General features: G+C 44.3%; 1 pseudogene; it reads right to left on the bottom strand.

The window, feature by feature from the left end:
- Positions 1 to 2,239: 2,239 nt before the first annotated feature.
- LOC111968219 (lipase maturation factor 1-like) overlaps positions 2,240 to 23,656 on the bottom strand; it is a 68,831-nt pseudogene continuing 47,414 nt past the window's right edge.

The raw sequence follows: 23,656 nt of genomic DNA, 5'->3' as shown, positions 1-23,656 counted from the left end.
ACCGACAGATAATAATTTATTTCACAGTCATCTTTTCATTTAAACCTGCTATAGCTTAAGGTTCTATTCCAATAATACCAGTAGAAAGGCATTGCTTGTCCTGGGGGTTTGGGTAAGATGGGACACAATCTACCATAACAACAAAGGCTACTATGGTTATGACAACATGTCAACGTCATATGAATGGCGTAATGCCTGTGAAACATTACGGGATTATGGTCACAACACTGTGAGTTTTCATATAGACTATTCACCTGTCCTGTTCATTTGTATGTGACTAGTGAGTCCATGTGCACTAATTCTTTTTTGACTCTATGCACACACTGGACTCTATCCACACACTCACACATACTTATACTGACACTCCAACACACACACACACACACACACACACACACACACACACACACACACACACACACACACACACACACACACACACACACACACACACACACACACACACACACACACATACTTATACTGACACTCCAACACACACACACACACACTCATAACATGTACACACAGGCACACATTCACCACACACACACACACACTTAAACACCTCCACACTCACCACATATGCTGCTGCTACTGTCTATTACCTATCCTGTTGCCTAGTCACTTTACCCCTACCTATATGTACATATCTACCTCAATTACTTTGTACCCCTGCACATCGACTCGGCACTGGTACCCCATGTATATAGCCAAGCTATCATTGCTCATTGTGAATGTGTTTCTTCCTTGTGTTACAATTGTTTTTCTATTATTCTAATAATTTTCTATTGGTTTATGCATTGTTGGGAAGGGCCCGTAAGTAAGCATTTCACTGTTAGTCTTCACCAGTTGTTTACCAAGCATGTGACAATTAAAATTGTATTTGAATCTCTTATATGAAAATTGCCCATTGGCACAATCATGTTCTAATATAGTCTTGTGCTGAGACAGTATAAAATGTTTTGTAACTTCCTTGTGTTTCTTATTTGGACTGTGAGGGACATGAGGCTGTCCGGTCCCGCTGGCATAGCTATTAGTCCTCATTAGAGGCAGCAGATGCCCACAGTCTGGACCTTCACACTTCTATGTAGCGTTACATCCATCTGGATGACTCTACCTTCTACCTGTACAGACAGACAACACACTCACTCACCTCCACAACTACGTAGAAAAACAAGGGCATTTTTCACAGTGGCGACTTATCAAGTTGTTCAAAGTGGTAACTTATCACAGAAGTGGTCATAAATGGTCAGTGCATCTTCTGGCACACAGGTGCAGTCACATCCTCCCGCTGCCACCAAATGTTGTTTTGACCTACAAATAGCAAAATCAGCAGATTGAATCAGATAAATTGACTGTAGGTAGGCATCAATTCTGTTTTCCATCATATATAGTGTACCTGTACAAACAGTGCAGGTGGCTCAGGTATTTGTGATGAGGTGAACACAATTCAAATTGGCCATGCTGGGAGAAATATGCATTGTGGGATGCAAGGACAGGAGGGAGCATTGTCCCCTCAGGGTTCTCGTCCGTTACTGTTATCACAACTCTGTAAGCGGTTCACACACCCAACTGCAAGAAGAAAGATACACCTCTTCCACTGATTAGCTCTCCCTTTTTATGCATTGGATCCTATCAGATCCCTGTAACACAAAGACACACAACAATTAGGGGAATGTGTATGACGTACAACACTGCAATGTCACTCTAGTAAGATGATTTAATGGGAAGGACATCTCACGTTGGATGATTTAAACCACTAGGTTAGTTGATGGACAACTTGCTAGGCGTACAAAATGAATTGCAATAATACATGGAATGTCTATTTTTGTCCTAAAATGAACCTTTTATTATCAAAAGACACACAATGGTGGTACAGTTTAACTGTCTTGCTATGTGAGCCCAACATGGACGGTTTGTCATCCCCTCAACTCTCCTATTGTAACAAAGCATCTTTGGCACAGTGACATATCCCTAAACATGGGAAGGATTGGTCATTATTTATTGCATACAGTAGATGGCAACAGTGCATGCTGTTGACAAGCAAAACAGATTAATACAATTAAATGTCATTTTTACAGGGTGTCACGAATTCCCCAATATCAGGGTGACCACATTATGTCAACATGTTTGTTTTCGTAGTGTATTTGATCCAGAATTATAAGCAAGGAGCAATACCTCAGTGTCTCATGCACCCATCGCTCATTGAAGTCAGTGTGATTAGTCATACAGTAGGTCAAAGGTCAGGATGGGGCCAGTTCCGGGACTTAAAGTAACCCCCGAGAGTGGCCAGGTCCACAGCGGGGAAGAACGCTTCGATACGTTTCACTGCCAGGAGGGCTGAACTTGTGTTCTCCTCGGACCCACCTGGGGAAGCAGGGAGACGGATAAAAGGAGGGACCGGAATGGTTAGTGTAACTGGTCGAGAGAATACAAGGACACGTTTTATATCTAGAGGAAACATTCCACTAGAGGGGGCTAGAGGACAAGGCATTTGAGTTTCTGCAAAGAGAATGTGAGGCTTGCAATTATTACAGTTTTTTCTGATTGCTTAGGCACTATCTTTGCAACTATAGGCTATTTTTTGCAAAACTCCACACTAACCACAAAACCTTACACCAAAACATTATACATCTCTTGCAAAAGCAAACAATTCTTGCAAAACTCTTCAAACTCTTTTTAAAAAAAAATGTTTTTGCGTCAATACAGTACACACAAACCATCATTTGAATATGCACATGAAGCACCAACTACGCACTGATAGTATAAATTAAAAACACTTGTGGCTTTTGCTTTTCTGTGTGCAGGGCATAGCAGTTTGCAATAAAGTTGTCATACATGTAGTAAACACATACACACAGGTATCCAAATGTGTAAAGTATGGATGTGGATTCCGAACATAACACACTATCAATACAAATAAGGGGGAAAAGTTAAAAAAAATCTCTAAATGTTCTAACACTCCTCAAACAACAAAAGCGCAGTAAGAGAAAAAAAATAAAAAATTGCTAGAAGAAAAATAACTGAAAAGATGAGGCTACATCTCGCCTTCTTTGTGGGTCTGGCCATAAGACTTCACCCACATCACATGCGATGTTGTCTTGAGCTAGGCAGCGTGGAAAGTATCGCCTGGAGTGTCTCCACAAGCCTCCACCATTGCCTGTAGAAGGTCTACGCGTTGGTGGGACTGGCGATCATACACCTTCCAACACCATGCAGAGAAGAATTCTTCAATAGGATTCAAGAACGGAGAGTATGGGGGTAGATTGAGTGCGATGAAATGTGGGTGATCTGTGAACCAATTGCGGACCACAGCAACCCCGGGGGAAACTAACATTGTCCCAGATGATAACGTACCTGGTCTGCTCTGGCCTCTGGTCATCAGGGATTAGTCTGTTATGGAGGGTGTCCAGAAATGTGATAATGTGTGCAGTGTTGTATGGGCCTAGGATTGCATGATGGTGAAGGACGCCGTTTTGACTAATAGCCACACACATTGTTATGTTGCCACCACGTTGTCCCGGGACGTTGATGATGGCACGGTGTCCACTGATATTTCTGCAGCAGCCCCTTGTTTTTGCAAGGTTGAAACCTCCCTCATCCACATATATTAGCTCATGATGCACTGCATCTGCTTCTAGCTCCATGACTCTCTGAAAGAGACAAGACAAAACAATGTAGCACAGTACGAAAAGACAGGGATCAGTCAATATGATGTAGCACCATACACTTCCAGATCCAGTAATCATATCTCAGTTGTTTTACACGGTCTGAGTTTCTTTCGAAAGGGACTCTGTACAGCTGCTTTGTCCTAATTCTATTGCATTTCAGTAGACGAGACAGTGCAGAGGCTCACTCTGTTGACGTTTTGTAATATGGTGTTATCTGCCATTATGTGGTCCTGCAGTTCTCTGAGTCTGATGCAGTTAATTGCAATGACCATATTTACAATGTGGGTCTCCTGCTCTGGGGTGAACAGTCAATCTCTTCCACCAGTTTTCTTGCAGTTGTGTAAAAACATTTGAATGGTTTTAGTGATGGATCCTTCTCATTATGAAAGTACAGTACATATTACTGTACCAGTAAGACTACAGCACTTATAGTTACTTACCGGTTCTCATTTCTAAATATCCGGATGATACCTGCAACAGTACAGCGGCTCAGATTTGGTTGAACCCGTTGCCCAGCCTTCCTCATGCTCATCCCATGGTTGACAACATGGTCAACCACAGTCGTTCTGATTTCATCCGTTATTGTGTTCCTGACTCCCCTTCCTCTTCCCCGTCCTCTCCTTCAACCCCGTCCTATTGGCCTCCAATGTTGTCCAAACCAAATGTTTACCCGTGGCCTATTTATAGTGCTCAAGCTCTGATTTGTAAGTGAACTCATTATCTAAAAGTGTTTTCACATGTGTCAATGTGGAAAGGCAATTGGTGAAATTGTGTAGCAATGTAGAGACCAATGTTTACAGTTTTGCTAGAAGTGTGTTATTAAATTGCAACCTGAGTGTAAAGCAGTGAGTTGTGTTTACAGTTGTGCAAAAAGTGTGTAATAAAATTACAAACTGAGCGTAAAGCAGAGCACGTGCATTCAGTTTGGCAACACTTGGTAAGTGCATTGGCTGCAAGTGTTAATGGTTTCAGAGAAAGTGCTTCAAGAATCACTGTTTGTGTTTAAGCATTCAGAAAAAGACTGTATAACAGTCACACACACACACACAAACACTCGTACACGCACACACACAGCTGAGATCAGTTAGGCCTTCAACGCAGCTGTCGCCAACGGCAACAGCTGGCCATTTTTAAATGAAATGTGCATACTACAGAAACACGCGTCGTATCAAACTGCTTTTCACCCTCTTCTCTTTATCATGGACAACTCTGTTGTGGATAACGGCAGAGGTTCTCCCCTCCACTGCCCAGTGTTAGTGTAACTGGGACTGTCTCTGCCCTGGAAGGGGTTGTGTTCCATCAGGGAGAGAAAAGATATGTCGTTGGCCAACAGTCTTCCCACTGACTCTGCACATAGGTCTGGTTGAGAGAAAGAGAGAGGGGGGGGAGGGAGAACAGAGGGACAGATAGAGAAAGAGGGAGGACATTTTTGAGGAAAAGGGGTGGAAAAGGTGAGTGAAAGATCAACTGTCACTTCAAACAAATATGTCAATCCAAAGCAGTCTATTCCACCAAACTATTACGCAAATATTTAGCCAATGTGTGACATCAACCTTCCCCCCTCTTGCCAAAATGTCTGACTGGGATTTTCTTGGTTCTAGGATTGGAGGTAAACCAGCAGGAAACCCTATGCCTTGAGAAGGGAACATTAAACACAGGGTGCCACACAATCAAGTCTCCCTGGGAAGAACTTCACCTGAGATAGCTGTTAGTAGAAAGCAGGTTGAACAGCGGAAGTTGAGAATCGTGTGGGCTGCTAGCCCTGACAGAGGAAATAAATCAGGGCAGGTAGGTCTGGGTCCATGTTGCGTGCCGTAGTTGACAAACTCAGTGCTAAAACAATGACATCATACTGTATCTGAATTCTGCCATGGTTATGGACATTCTTCATCGTGATAATTGTAAGTGGGGGGGTGGAATTTTGGACAGGGATGGGGAAACAAATCCAAGGCATGCACAAAACTAACTAACAATAAATAAAATAAACAAAATTCCTGATTCTTGCATGTCAAGTTAGAGCTGTGTAGTCCAAAGGTCTACCAAGTGCCAGACTGACTGCACCTGGAAGGTGGCGAGCCACATGCGCCAGTGGAGCCCGTATGGGGAAGATAAAGCAGGGCCGTCGGATCAGGTCCCCTGGCTTACACAGGAACTGGTAGTCCTCCCACAAAGCCTCTGGGTCCTTCTGGTCCGTGCTCAAAGTACCTTGCAGAATCACCTGTGGAACGGCCGTTAAGACACTAACAGCTTACAGACGGTAGGCAATTAAGGTCATAGTTATGAAAACTTAGGACACTAAATAGGCCTTTCTACTGACTCTGAAAAACACCAAAAGAAAGATCACCAGGGTCTCTGCTCATCTGTGTGAATGTGCCTTAGGCATGCTGCAAGGAGGCATGAGGACTGCAGATGTGGCCAGGGCAATAAATTTAAATGTCCGTACTGTGAGACGCCTAAGACAGCACTACAGGGAGACAGGACGGACAGCTGATCGTGCTCACAGTATCAGACCACGTGTAACAACACCTGCACAGGATCAGTACATCCAAACATCACACCAGCGGGACAGGTACAGGATAGCAGCAACAACAACTGCCCGAGTTACACCAGGAACACACAATCCCTCCATCAGTGCTCAGACTGTCCGCAATAGGCTGAGAGAGGCTATACTGAAGGCTTGTAGGCCTGTTGTAAGGCAGGTCCTTACCAGACATCACCGGAAACAACGTTGCCTATGGGCACAAACCCACCGTCGCTGGACCAGACAGGACTGGCAAAAAGTGCTCTTCACTGACGAGTTGCAGTTTTGTCTCACCGAGGGTGATGGTCAGATTCGCGTTTATTGTCGAAGGAATGAGCGTTACACTGAGGACTGTACTCTGGAGCGGGATCGATTTGGAGGTGCAGGGTCCATCATGGTCTGGGGCGGTGTGTCACAGCATCATCAGACTGAGCTTGTTGTCATTGCAGGCAATCTCAACGCTGTGCGTTACAAGGAAGACATCCTACTCCCTCATGTGGTGCCCTTCCTGCAGGCTCCTGACATGACCCTTCAGCATGACAATGCCACCAGCCATACCGCTCGTTCTGTGCGGGATTTCCTGCAAGACAGGAATGTCAGTTCTCTGCCATGGCCAGCGAAGAGCCCGGATCTCAATCCCATTGAGCACATCTAGGACCTGTTGGATCGGAGGGTGAGGGCTAGGGCCATTCCCCCCAGAAATGTTCGGGAAATTGCAGGTTCCTTGGTGGAAGAGTGGTGTAACATCTCACAGCAAGAACTGGCAAATCTGGTGCAGTCCATGAGGAGGAGATGCACTGCAGTACTTAATGCAGTTGATGGCCACACCAGATACCGACTGTTACTTTTGATTTTGACTTTGTTCAGGGACATATTATTCCATTTCTGCTTGTCACATGTCTGTGGAACTTGTTCAGTTTATGTCTCAGTTGTTGAATCTTGTTATGTTCATACAAATATTTACAAATGTTAATTTTGCTGAAAATAAACGCAATTGACAGTGAGAGGACTTTTCTGTTTCTGCTGAGTTTATATATATGTGTGTGTGTGTGTGTGTGTGTGTGTGTGTGTGTGTGTGTGTGTGTGTGTGTGTGTGTGTGTGTGCGTGTGCGTGTGCGTGTGCGTGTGCGTGCGTGCGTGCGTGCGTGCGTTTGTATCTAGGAACACAAGATCCCTTTGGCAGTAGCCAGAGAAAGGGGCTTAGACTATGTGGTCATGGGGCATTTAGTCACAGACAACTGGAGGAGTAGACAGCTCAAATCCCCACTACCTGTCTCGGATTGAGATGGCAACCCGTCAACCCATCCATGTTAAAACCATGCATCAGAACCATACCTGTTGTTTGACTTAAAGAATGTACTTTTATGCTTAAAAATTGATAAAAAACAGCCCTAGTGGAGGTAGTACAGAATGTTAGGCCCACTTAAATGACATATTACCCAACATAGAACTAAAGCCATTCGAGTCTTGGGAGACCAATTAGCTGGAGCCTATTCCTGTTTTCATACACAACATGGGCATTCACTGCACTTCGATGTAAAAAAAAAATATACATGTAACTGCCAAAATAAAGGAAACACTTGAGTAAGTGAGGGATACATTGTATTGCAATCAGCCATCAGCCATTGAGGAAATGCTTCCTTTGAAATCAATGAAAGCTGCTATACTGCTCGTGTTGTGCTCGTGTTGCATCACGTCCAATGGCAAGGTGCAAGCTCAAGAATCGCAGAGGTTCAATTCTCGATGGCTGACGCACACATTCATTCTATCTTGTGAATTGAATTAAAGTTGATATTGGTTGCATATGGCCTCAACTATACACCACTGGTTATTGTACTAAGCTGTATGAAGTCAAGAAGCTACTAGCTAGCCGAAACTCTAGGTAGCTGGCTTTGACTATCTTCACAACGTAAACAAAAGCAACTTGTGTAATTTGAGGATCATTTGGTACAGCCGCTAGCAACAATTGAATGAGTACTTGTGAAAAACTGGACCACAGCTATTGTACTTATGCATAATCGATGAATATGAACCAGTACATTTGGAGAAAATAGAATAAAGATGCTCCTCCCCTGTGCTGCTCTCCGCTCTCAAAACAAGCTCTGTGTAGCAGGTAGAACGTCACATTGACACGACGCTGATGGCAAAGCTACTCAACGTTATGGTGGAGCTGAAGTGTTAGGGTCATGTATAAATGTGGATGAATGATGTCCCATCCCTCCAATAGAGATCCAGACACTTGTAGAATGTACAGCATGCCATTAAAAGGCACATTGGTAATGTCTGGTGCTGAGTGTCTACCATCTGTCAAGGCCCAATAGCCTGCTAGCCTGCTCCAGATGTGCATACAGCCAGGTGTAGGTGTTGGAGATGGGGAGTGGAGAGGCCCATGTGGACCCACTCATTGCTCACTCTTAGGGGTTGTAAACTCAAACACACAGCTTAGCCAGGCGTGTGGGGAAGGGGAGTCCATACACACACAAACATGCACGCACGCAGACACACACAGCACGTCTGGTAGAGACATCAGTCAGGCCAACTCAGTGGAGCCAGGTGGAAGGCTGGTCTAATACCTCCTCTCCCTCTCTCTGACTGTCATCATTAGTCCCAATCATAAAACACCCAGACAGTGTTACAGCAGCCCTGCTATCCTTACTGTCTGAAAATAAATACCCAGAATTCCAGGATAATCCCCAAAATACCTTAACCCTGTCTGTATCGATTTCTTTCTTTGCAAAGATGTGTCTGGGATGAGGCAGAGGTATGGGTTGTGAGGGAATTAGATAAATAGAAGAGATAATTATATTTCTACGGTGTGGGCAAGAGGTTAGGCTCATTTAGGAGATTTCATGGCTGTTGAGGGGGTACCTCTGGTGGGTTTGGGGGTCTGTCCTGCAGCCTCCGAAGCCTGGAGGTCCGGTACGGCTTGCTTGGCCCCTCGAACAGGAACCCCAGAGATCCATCGTCAAAACACTGGGAACTATGGTCAGCCAGTTGAGAAAGCTTAGGTTCCCACTCACTATCAGAGTCACCTAGAGGAGAGGGTAGATGAGTTAAGACAGAGGGTCGAGGAGGAGACACAGAGGGTCGATGGGGAGAAAGGACAAGCGGGAGTGAAAAGATTCCTCCAGGTACTGGCAGACAAAATAGCATGACGACTGATGAGGATTATCTGCTTTGTAATAAATGAGGTCATAACAGCAGGGAAAGTCCTGATTTCCTGTATTTAACTGATGACTGATTTAATAAACTGAAGACGGCAGTTGCCATAAAACCACTGTAGAGCCCCAATGGATCCACTAGGTGGCAATGTGATGTCAGAGCCACTCGAGGTAGACATTCTTGGGCACAGATCTAGGATAAGTTACCCTTTCAAAATCCTAGTCTCAACCACGATAGGGAAAAACAAAAGTGATATCAGTTTTACTGTCAACTCACCTGGAACACTATCTGCAGCGTTCCGTTGACCATAGGTCGCCCCAGGAAGGCAAAGAGAAGGACGATGAGCTCAACAAAGTGATTGGACAGAACCTCAAAGAGATGGAACCACCATGGAGATTGGTGAATATAGTACGACATGGAGTTTGGCACCGGCTGAGTTTGGAGGGAGGGAGGGAGAAAGAGAATCAGAAAGATACCCCCCCCCCCCACACACACACACACCGCAGAATGGCACTGTGTGGTTAGAGACAGTACTCTCCAGAACATCTCTAGAGATGACAGAGAGGGGAGTGGGGAGTCAGTAACATCACTCCTCATTTTGGGGCCTGAAGAGAGGGGCTATGTAACCCACCACATCCTTCCAGTCTCAACCACAGAACTGGGACGAGCCAAAGAGGACCACAGATTGACACCCCAGGGAGTGCACAACCGCAGGGTTCACAGAGGTTTCAAACATGAGTACATCCAGCTCAAGGAAAAAGACATTTGCCTCCATATCGATACTCAAATATGAGCAATGACAGAGGGATGGAAAGAGGCAAACAAAAGAGATTACCATACAGCACCAGTTTAGAGCTGTTTCGGGGCAGCCAGCAGGGTAGAAGAGGAGCACAAGGTAAAGGGTGTCCCCTATCACTTATATGTTTGTTTTACTTTCCTTGTGGGGACCAAACAATTGACTCCCATTGGAGTGATGTTACTGACATTTAGACAACTTTGTTCCAATATTTCTATAAATAAGTGATATTTATGCCCTTAGTAATTCGATATGCATTTTGAAAGAGTATTTTATATCATTTATTAACAAAATGTGTTTGTTTGTTTAGTAGGCTAGTGTGCAGTCTACAATACATACTGTAGTAAACATGGGAAAGTGCCTAATTCCTTACATAAGGGAGAACAGGCCATGTCTGTACTACAGAATGCGTTGCACGCGGGAGACCGGTGTTATTTCATAGTTGTGATGTCTTCACTATTATTCTACAATGTAGAAAATAGTACAAATAATGAAAAAACCTGGAATGAGTAGGTTTGTCCAAACTTTTGACTGGTACTTGCTTAATTAATTTGATTAATATGTTTTTTCTATTCCAAGAAAAATGAAAAACCCTCTGGGTTTCCATAAGGATGGAATGGTAAATATGGCGCTGTACAACGTGACGGTCGACAGTACAGTACTGGGCTATTTAACTAAAGATTCTCCGCAGGGCACGAGGAAGGAGTAGGCTATCCTTGTAAATAAGAATGTGTTCTTAACTGACTTGCCTAGTTAAATAATGGTTAGACTAAGAGCATAACATTTCTGCACCCTAATTTTCTCATTCTTGTCTAACCAATACCCAAACGGAGATTAAGTGAAACTAAAAATATAATTGATTTATCAAGACCAGTCCCCCATGCTTGCCTCAGAGCAGCGCGAAATGGTGGAAAAATAGTTGCAGGCTTTTGCATCTAACTTCAATATGCTCTTTAAATAAATAAGACTACACCATTTTTACAGACTAATTTCGCCTATGATAGGCCTACAGTATATCAACAACATCAAAAAATTCAATGAAGTGACTCTCCGCCAATAATTACATTTAGAGAATTGGAAAACTCTAAATTAATATTCCGTTAGGATCTGTGAGAATTTTCCGTTAGGATCTGTGAGAATATCTAAGTGGCTTTTTTATAATTTTAAAATTTACTTTTTTTTTATAAAATGAAGTATAAAATCAATCTTTAGGATGTTTTTAACATAAATCTTCAATAATGTTCCAACCGGAGAATTCCTTTGTCTTCAGAAAAGCAATGGAACAGAGCTCGCTCTCACGTGAACGAGCGTCACGAGCTCCTGGCATTCTGCCAGAGCCCTGACTCATTCCCCTCTCATTCGGCCCGACATAACAGTAGAAGCATCAAACAAAGCCGTAGGAAGTGCAAAATGACCCCATAGACACTGTGTATTCGATAGGCCAAGAGTTGAAAACCTGCAAACCTCAGATTTCCCACTTCCTGGTTGGATTTTTCTCAGGTTTTCGCCTGCCATATGAGTTATTTTATACTCACAAACATCATTCAAACAGTTTTAGAAACTTCAGAGTGTTTTCTATCCAAATCTACTAATAATATGCATATATTAGCAACTGGGACTGTAGCAGGCAGTTTACTCTGGGCATGCTTTTCATCCAAACGTGAAAATGCTGCCCCCTATCCATAACAAGTTAACCTAGAGTGAGCGAGATAAAGGCAATTCTTGAACATTGGGTGAGACATTCTCACTTATTTGTAAATAAAGGCAGTTTGTTATTTAGAATTATTTATTTCTGGAGAAACCTAAATTGATTATTTAGCACACATTACTTGCTTATATTCATGAAGATGATGAGTGATTGGCAAAGGCAATCTGTAATCTGCTGGCATCATGGCACGACAACATCGCTCTAAATGCAGTCAGAAGACGGTTGAAGAAACTTGAGTGGACTTATGGAAAGGCTCGGTAAGAAATGTTATATATATACTGTATATATACACATACAGTGGGGAGAACAAGTATTTGATACACTGCCGATTTTGCAGGTTTTCCTACTTACAAAGCATGTAGTGGTCTGTCATTTTTATCATAGGTACACTTCTGTGAGAAACGGAATCTAAAACAAAAATCCAGAAAATTACATTGTATGATTTTTAAGTAATTAATTAGCATTTTATTGCATGACATAAGTATTTGATCACCTACCAACCAGTAAAAATTACGTCTCTCACAGATCTGTTAGTTTTTCTTTTTCTTTAAGAAGCCCTCCTGTTCTTCACTCATTACCTGTATTAACTGCACCTGTTTGAACTCAGTATAACACTGTATAAAAGACACCTGTCCACACACTCAATCAAACAGACTCCATACTCTCCACAATGGCCAAGACCAGAGAGCTGTGTAAGGACATCAGGGATAAAATTGTAGACCTGCACAAGGCTGGGATGGGCTACAGGACAATAGGCAAGCAGCTTGGTGAGAAGGAAACAACTGTTGGCGCAATTATTAGAAAATGGAAGAAGTTCAAGATGACGGTCAATCACCCTCGGTCTGGGGCTCCATGCAAGATCTCACCTCGTGGGGCATCAATAATCATGAGGAAGGTGAGGGATCAGCCCAGAACTACACGGCAGGACCTGGTCAATGACCTGAAGAGAGCTGGGACCACAGTCTCAAAGAAAACCATTAGTAACACACTACGCCGTCATGGATTAAAATCCTGCAGCGCACGCAAGGTCCCCCTGCTCAAGCCAGCGCATGTCCAGGCCCGTCTGAAGTTTGCCAATGACCATCTGGATGATCCAGAGGAGGAATGGGAGAAGGTCATGTGGTCTGATGAGACAAAAATAGAGCTTTTTGGTCTAAACTCCACTCGCCGTGTTTGGAGGGAGAAGATGGACTGTCTCTTATACACATCTAGATGTGTATAAGACACAGGTACACTTCTGTGAGAAACGGAATCTAAAACAAAAATCCAGAAAATTACATTGTATGATTTTTAAGTAATTAATTAGCATTTTATTGCATGACATAAGTATTTGATCACCTACCAACCAGTAAAAATTACGTCTCTCACAGATCTGTTAGTTTTTCTTTTTCTTTAAGAAGCCCTCCTGTTCTTCACTCATTACTCTTAATGCTGTCTCTTATACACATCTAGATGTGTATAAGAGACAGGGCCTAGCCAGTCTCCAGACCTGAACCCAATAGAAAATCTTTGGAGGGAGCTGAAAGTCCGTATTGCCCAGCGACAGCCCCGAAACCTGAAGGATCTGGAGAAGGTCTGTATGGAGGAGTGGGCCAAAATCCCTGCTGCAGTGTGTGCAAACCTGGTCAAGAACTACAGGAAACGTATGATCTCTGTAATTGCAAACAAAGGTTTCTGTACCAAATATTAAGTTCTGCTTTTCTGATGTATCAAATACTTATGTCATGCAATAAAATGCAAAATAATTACTTAAAAATCATACAATGTGATTTTCTGGATTCTTGAATGGTTTGTCCTCGGGATTTTGCCTGCCAAATAAGTTCTGTTATAGTCACAGACATGATTCAAACTGTTTTAAAAACTTCAGAGTGTTTTCTATCAAAATCCACTAATAATATGCATATCTTAGCTTCTGGGCATGAGTAGTTTAATTTGGGCATGCTTTTCATCCAAAATTCCGAATGCTGCCCCCTATCCTAGAGAAGTTAAATTAACTTTATGACAAAAAAATATGCACAATCGTTTGTCTCTACATTAACAAACATATTCCTCTCAATTGTACATTTTTTGCTTGACTTGTTATGACGTTATAACTACTTACATTTGCTTCCTCCGTAATGTTTTGTCAGCCATCTTTGCTGAAGAAAGTCACCAGTGACGGTAGTGTATTCGTCATTGGAACCACTCGATATGATTGGTCATGTAAAAACCTGGGGGACCGAAATGCATAATGAATGCTCTAACTCCCCCTTGTGGTGGTCTGGAGCAATGAAGCCATGACGCTGGATACCTCTAAGTCCTGTGGTGTAAGCTCACAACTTTGAAAGGAGGAACCACTGTATATGTAAACATTTATAAAAACCTAAATTATATTTTTGGTCTTAATTTAAAGTTAGGGTTAGGCATTAGGGTTAGCAGTGTGGTTAAGGTTAGGGTTAAGATTCAAATCTGATTGTATGACTTTGTGGCCAGCTAGTGACCACTCTGCAGACCTCATGACAATAAATGCCAACCTGCGTGACAAACATAAAATGTATCTGAGCATAAATGCAAAATAGCTCAAAAGTTGTTTTTTCCGTCATTGTTTTGGCATAAAACCATGGGACAGAATGGTGTGGGGAAACAACATGGTATATTATTATAATACCACACCTTCAGGGTGGTTTCCTGGGCTAAGTCAATTTGGTGCCTCTTTTAGAAATGTCCTGAGAGGGCTGTTTCAGTGCAGGGTCAGACTGAAGTGTGTGTGTGTGTGTGTGTGTGTGTGTGTGTGTGTGTGTGTGTGTGTGTGTGTGTGTGTGTGTGTGTGTGTGTGTGTGTGTGTGTGTGTGTGTGTGTGTGTGTGTGTGTGTGTGTGTGTGTGTGTGTGTGTGTGTGTGTGTGTGTGTGTGTGTGTGTGTGTGTGTGTGTGTGTGTGTGTGTGTTTGTGTGTTCCAGCACACCCCCAGACAGCCTAGTGTACCTGGCCTGCAACCTCAGATAACCAAACATACCCCAGCGTGTACACAGCAAACAAACCAACAAAAACAAACACACCACCCACCAACCCACTCAGCCAGCCTCTTATAGCCTCCGCAGTCTTCCTACCCAGGATGCATTGCGCTGGGTGGCCCTGCCATGAGTTTGGAGGCTGAAAGGGAGCAGTGTATCAGAGTCCGGTAGGAGGGGGTGGAGGGGGTTGAAATGTACATCTGCTTTACCCCTGGGGGGGTTGACAAGTTTGGAGCTGGCAGGTCAATGTTGAGATGGGGATATGAGTCTGACTGCCTGCATGGAGTCCTCAGGCTCCCATATATGATTTCCTATAAACCCATGTTAAACATGGAAATCCAGTTTAAACACAAATACTATTGGAATGTTTCCTTTCTTTTTTGAACACTTTTTGTAAAATTCTACACGGCGTTCATTTACGGTCTCTGATCCATACAGGTTCACTTGGCTGACCACTATTACCAGAAACCCATTAGCCTCCAAGTGAAGCCCTGACAAAGTTTACATAATGTAGGCTGATTAATCTATAACGGGGGCTTGCCCCAGGGGCTCAATGGGCCTGAAATAGACCCCTGTTTGTCCCCGACATCAGACTCTTTCAGATAGGTGTGAGGGTCCACAGACAGAGGTTCCTTTGAGTTAATAGGGCATAGACAGGGGGCTGGTAAGGGGGTATTGTGAGGTGCCAGGCCTCCCTCCACACCTCACACCTAGGGAACCCCATGACAGAACCAGCCTGGAGTAAGAGTGGTTGCTGGGATGGGGGTGTAGGCATATTTGAGGGAGGGGGGGGGGTGATAACCAGAGGAAGCTTCAAATGAAGCACTGCTATCACATATTTTCCAACTCTAGGGACATAGACCTTCCAAGTGAGCCTGACGGCCCAAGTTTGGGGGTCTGGGTCATGGACTATTATGACAATACTGATAGGGTAGAGCAGTAACACAAATGTACATGGACACACTTATCCACTTAAAAAAACAAAGTTAACTCAAATCAACTGTAGCAGTTCAGCTGGTCTGTGTCTTAAATCATGACTCTATGGCCTATAACTTGCTACAGCAGCGTCTTAAAAGTCATGTTGACCAAAGAAAATAAACATGTTTCCCATTTCATGGGTAATCCACCCAGCAGGCGAACAGCCCAAAGCAGAGTACTGAAGGCCAGGGCTAACAGACCGAGAATGGGTTTGTCATATGCCAAAACCTGTATAGTGCAGTGAAGTGAACCTACTGTACTGTACTACACAAGTTACTGTCCAAGGTAGTGAGGTTCCTAGTTTCAATATTTAGTCTCGGAAAATTCTTTGTAGTTTGTTAGAGTGGTGTACGAGGAAGTAGCCCCTAGACACTGATCCAATGTCAGCTTACTGTGTCCTCCCCTTGATGGTTAAGGTTAGTATTTGGTGAGGGGAAGCTGATCCTTGATCTGTGTATGGGGGTAAGTTCTACCAAGAGCATGTCAGTCAAGTAAGTATGCACGCATCAGTAGAGTTTGTTGAGCCCAACTACAGTAGACCGACCGTTCAGGGACTTTTTCCAAGGCAATAAAAAGCCACAGTCAGCCAGACCATTCAGTCTCCAGAGAGACATCGTGTATTCCTGGTCTCTGTCATTAGACGAGATACTCCAAGCTGTGTGGGTTAGTCTAGAGATGACACAGTATTGTGGTGTCCTCTCCTATAGGGATGATTTATTCAAACATCGAGGCAGACTGTGGTTCACAATACAGTACGATTTTCAGAGCTGTGTCCCATCGTATGCTTTACGAAATGTCTTGGCACCCACTAAGTTAACAGAAGCAATATTTCTTAGCCAGGACTACGTCTTAAACCATGACCTCAATTGGTTTCAATTGAACGTTTAGGTGTGTGTAGCTTATTGTTTGTCCTGGGGCGCCCCGTCTAAGGAGAATATCTAGCTTGAGGAAGCAATGGTCTGTCCACAGCCAGCCAGACAGGAGCAGTCGATCCAATGGCGTGGCACAGGAGGTAAGGGAAGATAGATAATAAAGTAATTTGTTTAATCCAGTTAAGGATGGCAGGCGATTGATAAAGGTCATCAGCCTTGGCCTGATCTCTCAGGACGACCCAGCACAGGACAGGCCATGGGAAAGCCCTGACGACAGGACGCCAAGGACAAGCACTGCCCACAAGCATTGCGGTAACTGTATTGCACTGAGCCCACACAAACACACGCATACAGACTCAAGAACCCCACGCACACACCTCGTAGTGGTAGTCCATGCACGTCAGGTCCCTCCAGCATCTTGATTATCCCCTGCAGAGAAGAGGAAGACCTGTCAACTATTGAGCTCAACTCGAGGTGACATTTTAAAGGTGCAGAAAAAAACAGTACTTAAAATGGGACACCATCTTTACCTGGCCGATGGTTCTGTCCAGGTGTGTTAGTTTGTGGGTAGCATATCATTGGGACATACTGTAATAACATTTCCTGCTCCAATTGATCTAGAGTCTGTAAAGAATCCGTAGATTTTCTGTATTGGATCGGTCTGTATCTACAATGAACAGAACTATAAAACGCAACATGCAACAATTTCAAAGATTTTACTGAGTTACGGGTCATAAAGAAATCAATCAATTGAAGTACATTCATTAGGTCCTAATCGATGGATTTCACATAACTGGGAATACAGATATGTATTTGTTGGTCACATATACCTTTAAAAAAATATGGGCCTCACAATGGGCCTCAGGATCTCGTTGCATTATTTTTGGGCATTCAAATTGCTATTATTGTCCGTAGCTTATGCCTGCCTATGCCATAACTCCAAAGACACCACTGGGCACTCTGTTCACAACGTTGACATCAGCAAACCACTCACCCACACATCGCCATGCACATGGTTTGCGGTTGTGATGCCGGTTGGACGTACTGACAAATTCTCCAAAGCGACATTGGATGAGACTTATGGTAGAGAAATAATTAACATTCAATTATCTGGCAACAGCTTTGGTGAACATTCCTGCAGTCAGCATGCCAATTGCATGCTCCCTCAAAACTTGAGACATCTGTGGCATTGTGTTGTGACAAAACTGCACATTTTAGAGTGGTCTTTTATTGTTCCCAGCACAAGGTGCACCTGTGTAATGATCATGTTGATTAATCAGCTTCTGGATATGCCACACCTGTAAGGTGGATGGATTATCTTGGCAAAGGCGAAATGCTCAGTATGTCCCAATGATATGCTAACTAACACATCAAACTAACACACCTGGACAGAACCACTGGCCAGATAAAGATGCAGGGTCCCATTTTAAGTACTGTTTTTTTCTGCACCTTTATAATGTCAACTTGAGTTGAACTCAATGATTGACAGGTCACATTTTTGTGCATATGGAACATTTCTGGGATCTTTTATTTCAGCTCATGAAACACGAGAACAAGAATTTACATTTATATTTTTGGTCAGTGTAATTTATCATCCTATAAATTACCATGAAACCAGAACTTCAGGCCTAGTAGCATGTCAATAAACTATATAATCAAGCCTAGTGTTTTCAGTGATCATTCAATAGGAACCCATGCCAGCAGAAGGGTGTGCTGTCAATCACAACCAAATCAATTTAACATGGAAACAGTTCTGAACGATTGCAAGATATATGTCAATGGGCTGGCATTATACAGTTTGTGTTTATTAGACAAGAGGGACTTCATATTCAACCAATCTCCCTCATGCTGGCCAAAGCTGCCGCTTACTTGTGCTGGTAACTAGCCATCACTAGCAGCTAGCAAGCAGCTAACTCTGGAGCGCTAATAGTCAGCGCATGGCTACTCACACAGAAGCCCTCAAAACAATGTCAGAAGAACAGTGATATGGAAAACAACCTGTTCCATAAAGGTTATTTCTGCTCATCATTTCTGGCAGAATAAACATCTGTATACAGCTTTGACAAAAATCCATTTGCCATGTTTGAATATACAGTCTCTTTCCAAGCCTTTTATAAATGGCAGTATTGTCTGTGTACTTGAAGAGAAGGTTTATTGGATTGAAAAGATGAGAGGAAAGCAAGATTATCCTGCACAAATGTAATTTCCACTCCCTCTCATTTTTATCCCGCTATCCATCTGTTGAGGTACAACAACACTTTACATCACAGATCACACCACACCATCACAGTGTGTGTGTGTGTGTGTGTGTGTGTGTGTGTGTGGCTGGCTAGATGAAAACTCAGGGCTATAGAAATGAGTTCAGTCCATCTATGGTAACCATACTGAGAATGAAAACTGTTGTGCTGTGTCTAATGAACTTGAACAGCTGCTAGTAGCAACTTTGTATGAAAGGCAGTGAAGAAATAGTAGTTATCATATCATTAAGTAGTTCATCACAGGGCTCCAGAATCCGACCATTTAGTCGCATTTTGCAACCTTTTGCGACCTTTTTTAAAAATGTATTGGTCGCATTCTACATGGTTACCTCAAAATTATTTTTTTAGGAGGCTAAAACCATGATTTGGTCAAACAGTAAAATACATTATCCTCATGAAAGTGTCTGCCTGCCGCCCCTGTGCCTGCTTTGCTGGGGACTGCTGCTGTGTCAAGCAAGCCACTAACGATCTACTTTCCCAGGGGCAAATATTTATTTTGATTTTATAACATTTTAAAATCCAATTGGGGAAAATACAGCTATCCTGTTGCCACAGTTGGAGGGAGGAGGTTCTCAGCTTTCTGTAGGTATACTTTTTTATTTCTTAACTCTCAATTTGAGTTCAATAGCAACTATTTTACAAACAAGATATTTGATATAGCTTTGAGATATGGAGCATGCAAAATGCACATTGACCATTGTGAGTCCATAGGCCTCATTGGGCGGTAGGCTGGAACATATTTTGGGACATTGCATTTAGCATTAGGTTAATACGTAGCTACTAGCAGTAGGTATTATATTTAAAGCTAGCGATCTAGCTAATGTGTTTTGAGATTCCACTTAATCAGGTGGTGAATTAGCCCCAAATAAATTAGCCTATGATATTAGAGCACATAAAGATTCAGGCAAATTCATCTCTATTGCACAAAAAAAATCTGAAAATTCTAGAGCCAAATTTTGTGTATCCAAAATGCATGAAAATAGCTGGATTAGGTTGAACATTACAATATTTTGAATCACAATAGGAAAAGATGAAACAACTTATTTATTTCATACCATCTCAGCAATCTATCCCACTTTTTAATAAAGCACTGTGAATGACTTGATAAGGTGATAATAATATTTAATGTAGCTGACATTTTATGTAATGATGGTCCCGGGAATAGACCTGGACTTGGTCTTTTAACAATTGGCTATCTTCGGTATTCCAATACTACCTCCTCACAACAACTAATTGGCTCAAACACACTAAGAAGGAAAGAAATTGCACAAATTAACTTTTAACAAGGCACACCTGTTAATTTAAATGTATTCCTGGTGACTACCTCCTGAAGCTGGTTGAGAGAATGCCAAGAGTGTGCAAAACTGTCTTCAAGGCAAAGGGTGGCTATTTTGAAAAATCTCAAATATTAAATATATTTTGATTTGTTTAACACTTTTTTGGTTACGACATGAATCCATATGTGTTATTTCATAGTTTTGATGTCTTATATTATTCTCCAATGTAGAAAAAAGTTAAGATAAAGAAACCCTGGAATGAGTAGGTGTCCAAACGTTTGACTGTTACTGACCATCCGGTACTGATATAATCCATCCAGTGTCGAAAACGTCGTCTTCTCCCGGGAGGAGGCTGCCAAAGGTATCTGCCAATATCCTTTGGTCAAGTCGAGGGTGCTGATGTACCTGGCCTTTCCCAATCGGTTGATCAGCTCGTTTACCCTCAGCATGGGGGTAGGTGTCGAATAAGCTGATGTCGTCCACACCCTGGAAATCATTACAGAAGCGCAGGCTACCGTCCAGTTTGGGCACCAACACGATGGGGCTGCACCATGCACTGTGGGATTCTTCGACGACCACCATCCTCAGCATAGCCTCCACTTCTTGCTTTACGGCCTACCTTCGCGCCTCTGGAATGCAATGTGGCCTCTTTCGTACTGTTTCCCCAGACCGGGTGCAGACGTGGTGTTCAATGAGGGTTGTGAGGCCCGGCTTCTCGGAGAACACAGCCGTGTTCCGATCAATGAGCTCCCTGAGTGCTTGCTTCTGGGCCGGGTCGAGGTCCTCATTGCTCGGGACCACCACTGGTACCATTGGCGTCCAGGGTCCTGACCATAACACAGCCAAGGCTGTCCTCCTGTGCCACTTCTTCAACATGTTCATGTGGTAAATCTGTTGGGGTTTCCAAATCCCCTGCTGCCATACGATGTAATTGACGGTCCCAGCTTCTCTATCACCCCGAACGGCCCGTTGCCAGGATGTACCGGTGTCCTCGTGCTGTTTTTACCAGGGGTCCCACTATGTCCATGGCGATGCTTTCAAAGGGCATCCCGATGATCGGTTGGGGGACCAGCAGGGTTTCGGAAGTGTGCTTTTGGGGCAGTGATTTGGCACTCTGGGCAGCTGTGACAATAGCCTTCCACGGCCCTCCTCATTCCGGGCCAGTGGAACCGGGCGGCGATCCGTTCCCAGATCTTCTCCATTCCCAGGTGCACCCCCAACAGGTGGGTGTGGGCCAGCTGAAGAATGGTTCCCACGTACCGTTGGGGCAGCATCAGTACCTCTCAAAGTTCCCCCTGTTGGCACAACACCTGATACAAAAGGTTATTCTTGATTTGGAAATGAGGGTATCGCCAGTCACTCACCCCTGGAAGAAGCTGTCCGTCCACAGCTATCACTTGGGCTGCGGCGGCTTTCAAGTTCGGATCCTCTCACTGGGCAGTCCCAAATTGTCCCCTCAGTTGGACCCCAGTGGGTGTCTCTACTGGTCCCTTGAAATCGAGGGGGGGGGCTCCTCCTCCAGTAGTTCACCTGGGGGGGTCGGGTTCTGACACCCCCCTCCGACTCCGGACCCGTATACGGGTTTGTCAACTGCTTTCTTCCGGGCCGCACAGGCGACGGGTCGTCCTCGCTCTCGTCTTCGGACAGCTCATACCTTTTTCCTCAGCTCGTGCCTCCACAGTGCCGCAAACAGCGGACAATCTCGTCCCACGAGGAGGGGTACCAGCAAATCCTTGTGGCATCACGATATTAGCCCGTACGGTTGGATACCGCTTTGTGTCACCGTGGACACAGGAAATTGACATCTCTCTACCACGTTCGGTCCCCTAGTTCAGGTAGCTCGTGGTTACAAGCGTAACTATACTTCCAGAGTCTAATAGAGCTTCTGTGTCGTGTCTGTCAACCTTCACCAGGACCATGGGTGCCATTGGTTCATGTTGCGACTAACAGGAGGCGACGTAGTTCACTGCGTGGCCCACCTTGCCTCCGGGGCTTGCTAATGCCATCAACTCCTCTCAAGCCAGGCAAATCCAGGCAAGGTTCCCCCGGGCGCCACACTCGAAACACCTCCTTTGGTCTCCATCAACCTGGGGTCGTCGGTGGCTGGTCGCCCCTCCCCCAGCCATCTGTCCATGGGTCTGCAGCACTCTGGCCCTGCCGACTGTCGTTTCGGGGTACACAGCAGTGGGGCTCTCCTTCCGTCCCCTTGGACGGATCCCCAACTCGGCCCGGCTCTCTCTCAGCAGGGCCTCAGTGTTCTGATGCGTCTCCACTGCTCCCAGGAGGCCTTCCAATGTCTGGGGCGTGCATAGACTCGCTGCGCTCTTCATGTCGTGGGGTAGCACCCGTAAGAAGCTATCCAGGACCACTTTGTCTAGAATGGAGAGGGTGGATACGTTGGTTAGGAGCCATGCCCTGGTGACGCGCAGTAGAATGCTCATCTGGGCTCGGCCACAAACCTCCAGTTGTGGAACAGTTGGGCCCGATGGGCCAGGCTGTACCCATAGCGGCTGAGTATCTCCAGTTTGAGTCCGTCGTAGTTAGCCGCCTGTTCGTCGTTAAGGTCCCAATACGCCTTTTGGGTGTTCCCGTAGAGGAACGGGGCCAGCAGACTTGCCCACTTTGGCCTTGGCCATCCTTCCCGTAGTGGTGTCCGTTCAAATGTGCAGAGGTATGTTTCGATGTGGTCGTCTTCCGTTAGCTTGATTAAAAACTGGTTTGGATGCGATTCAGTAGACGCTCCTCCTTGTAGCTTCCTGATTTCCTCAACGAGGCGGAAATTTTGTAGCCGCTGTTCCTCCAGCGTTCGTTCCTGAACCGCCAGTTGTGCTTGTTGGGCACGGACAAACTGAGCTACAGTATCAACTCATCCATGCTGATGCTGCGTAAACGTCAACCCTGATCCGACCACGTTATCAGATTTACCGCATTCTCCACCACTTGTGGCAGACCAGGGGGTTTGGTCAAGACGTTCACATAGATCAGACACGGACAGAGTTGGATTAGCTCGGTTTCAAGGGTGTTTATTTAAATAACAAACAAAAAATTTAAAAAATAGGTCTCCACCAGGAAACCTTCTCTGGGATACCGTCTTCTGGGCTCCGGGTCTTGCTGTATCCTGTGGGGAACAAAACGAAGCTCTCTCCATTATCCCTGGGACTGAGCACGACTGTATGGGAGTAACCTCTCTTCCCCCAGTCCCCTCTCCCGTGTGCTGACCTGCTGTACGCCACTATATATATATACACATCTCTGCACTTAAATAACGAATGGAGGACACTTTTCCCGTGGTTCCTTTTCATGCCAGCCAGGTAGGCAATACTCCTGTTGTAAAGATAACCAATGTGCTTAATATTAGGAAAGTTGAGAAATAAATATTGTAGGCCTAACCTATAGAAAGCTGATGGGACCCTTCTCTT

Source organism: Salvelinus sp. IW2-2015, linkage group LG8 (assembly GCF_002910315.2).
Source record: "Salvelinus sp. IW2-2015 linkage group LG8, ASM291031v2, whole genome shotgun sequence".
In the NCBI taxonomy this organism is placed as follows: domain Eukaryota; kingdom Metazoa; phylum Chordata; class Actinopteri; order Salmoniformes; family Salmonidae; genus Salvelinus; species Salvelinus sp. IW2-2015.
This window is presented reverse-complemented; position numbering and strand designations above follow the sequence as displayed.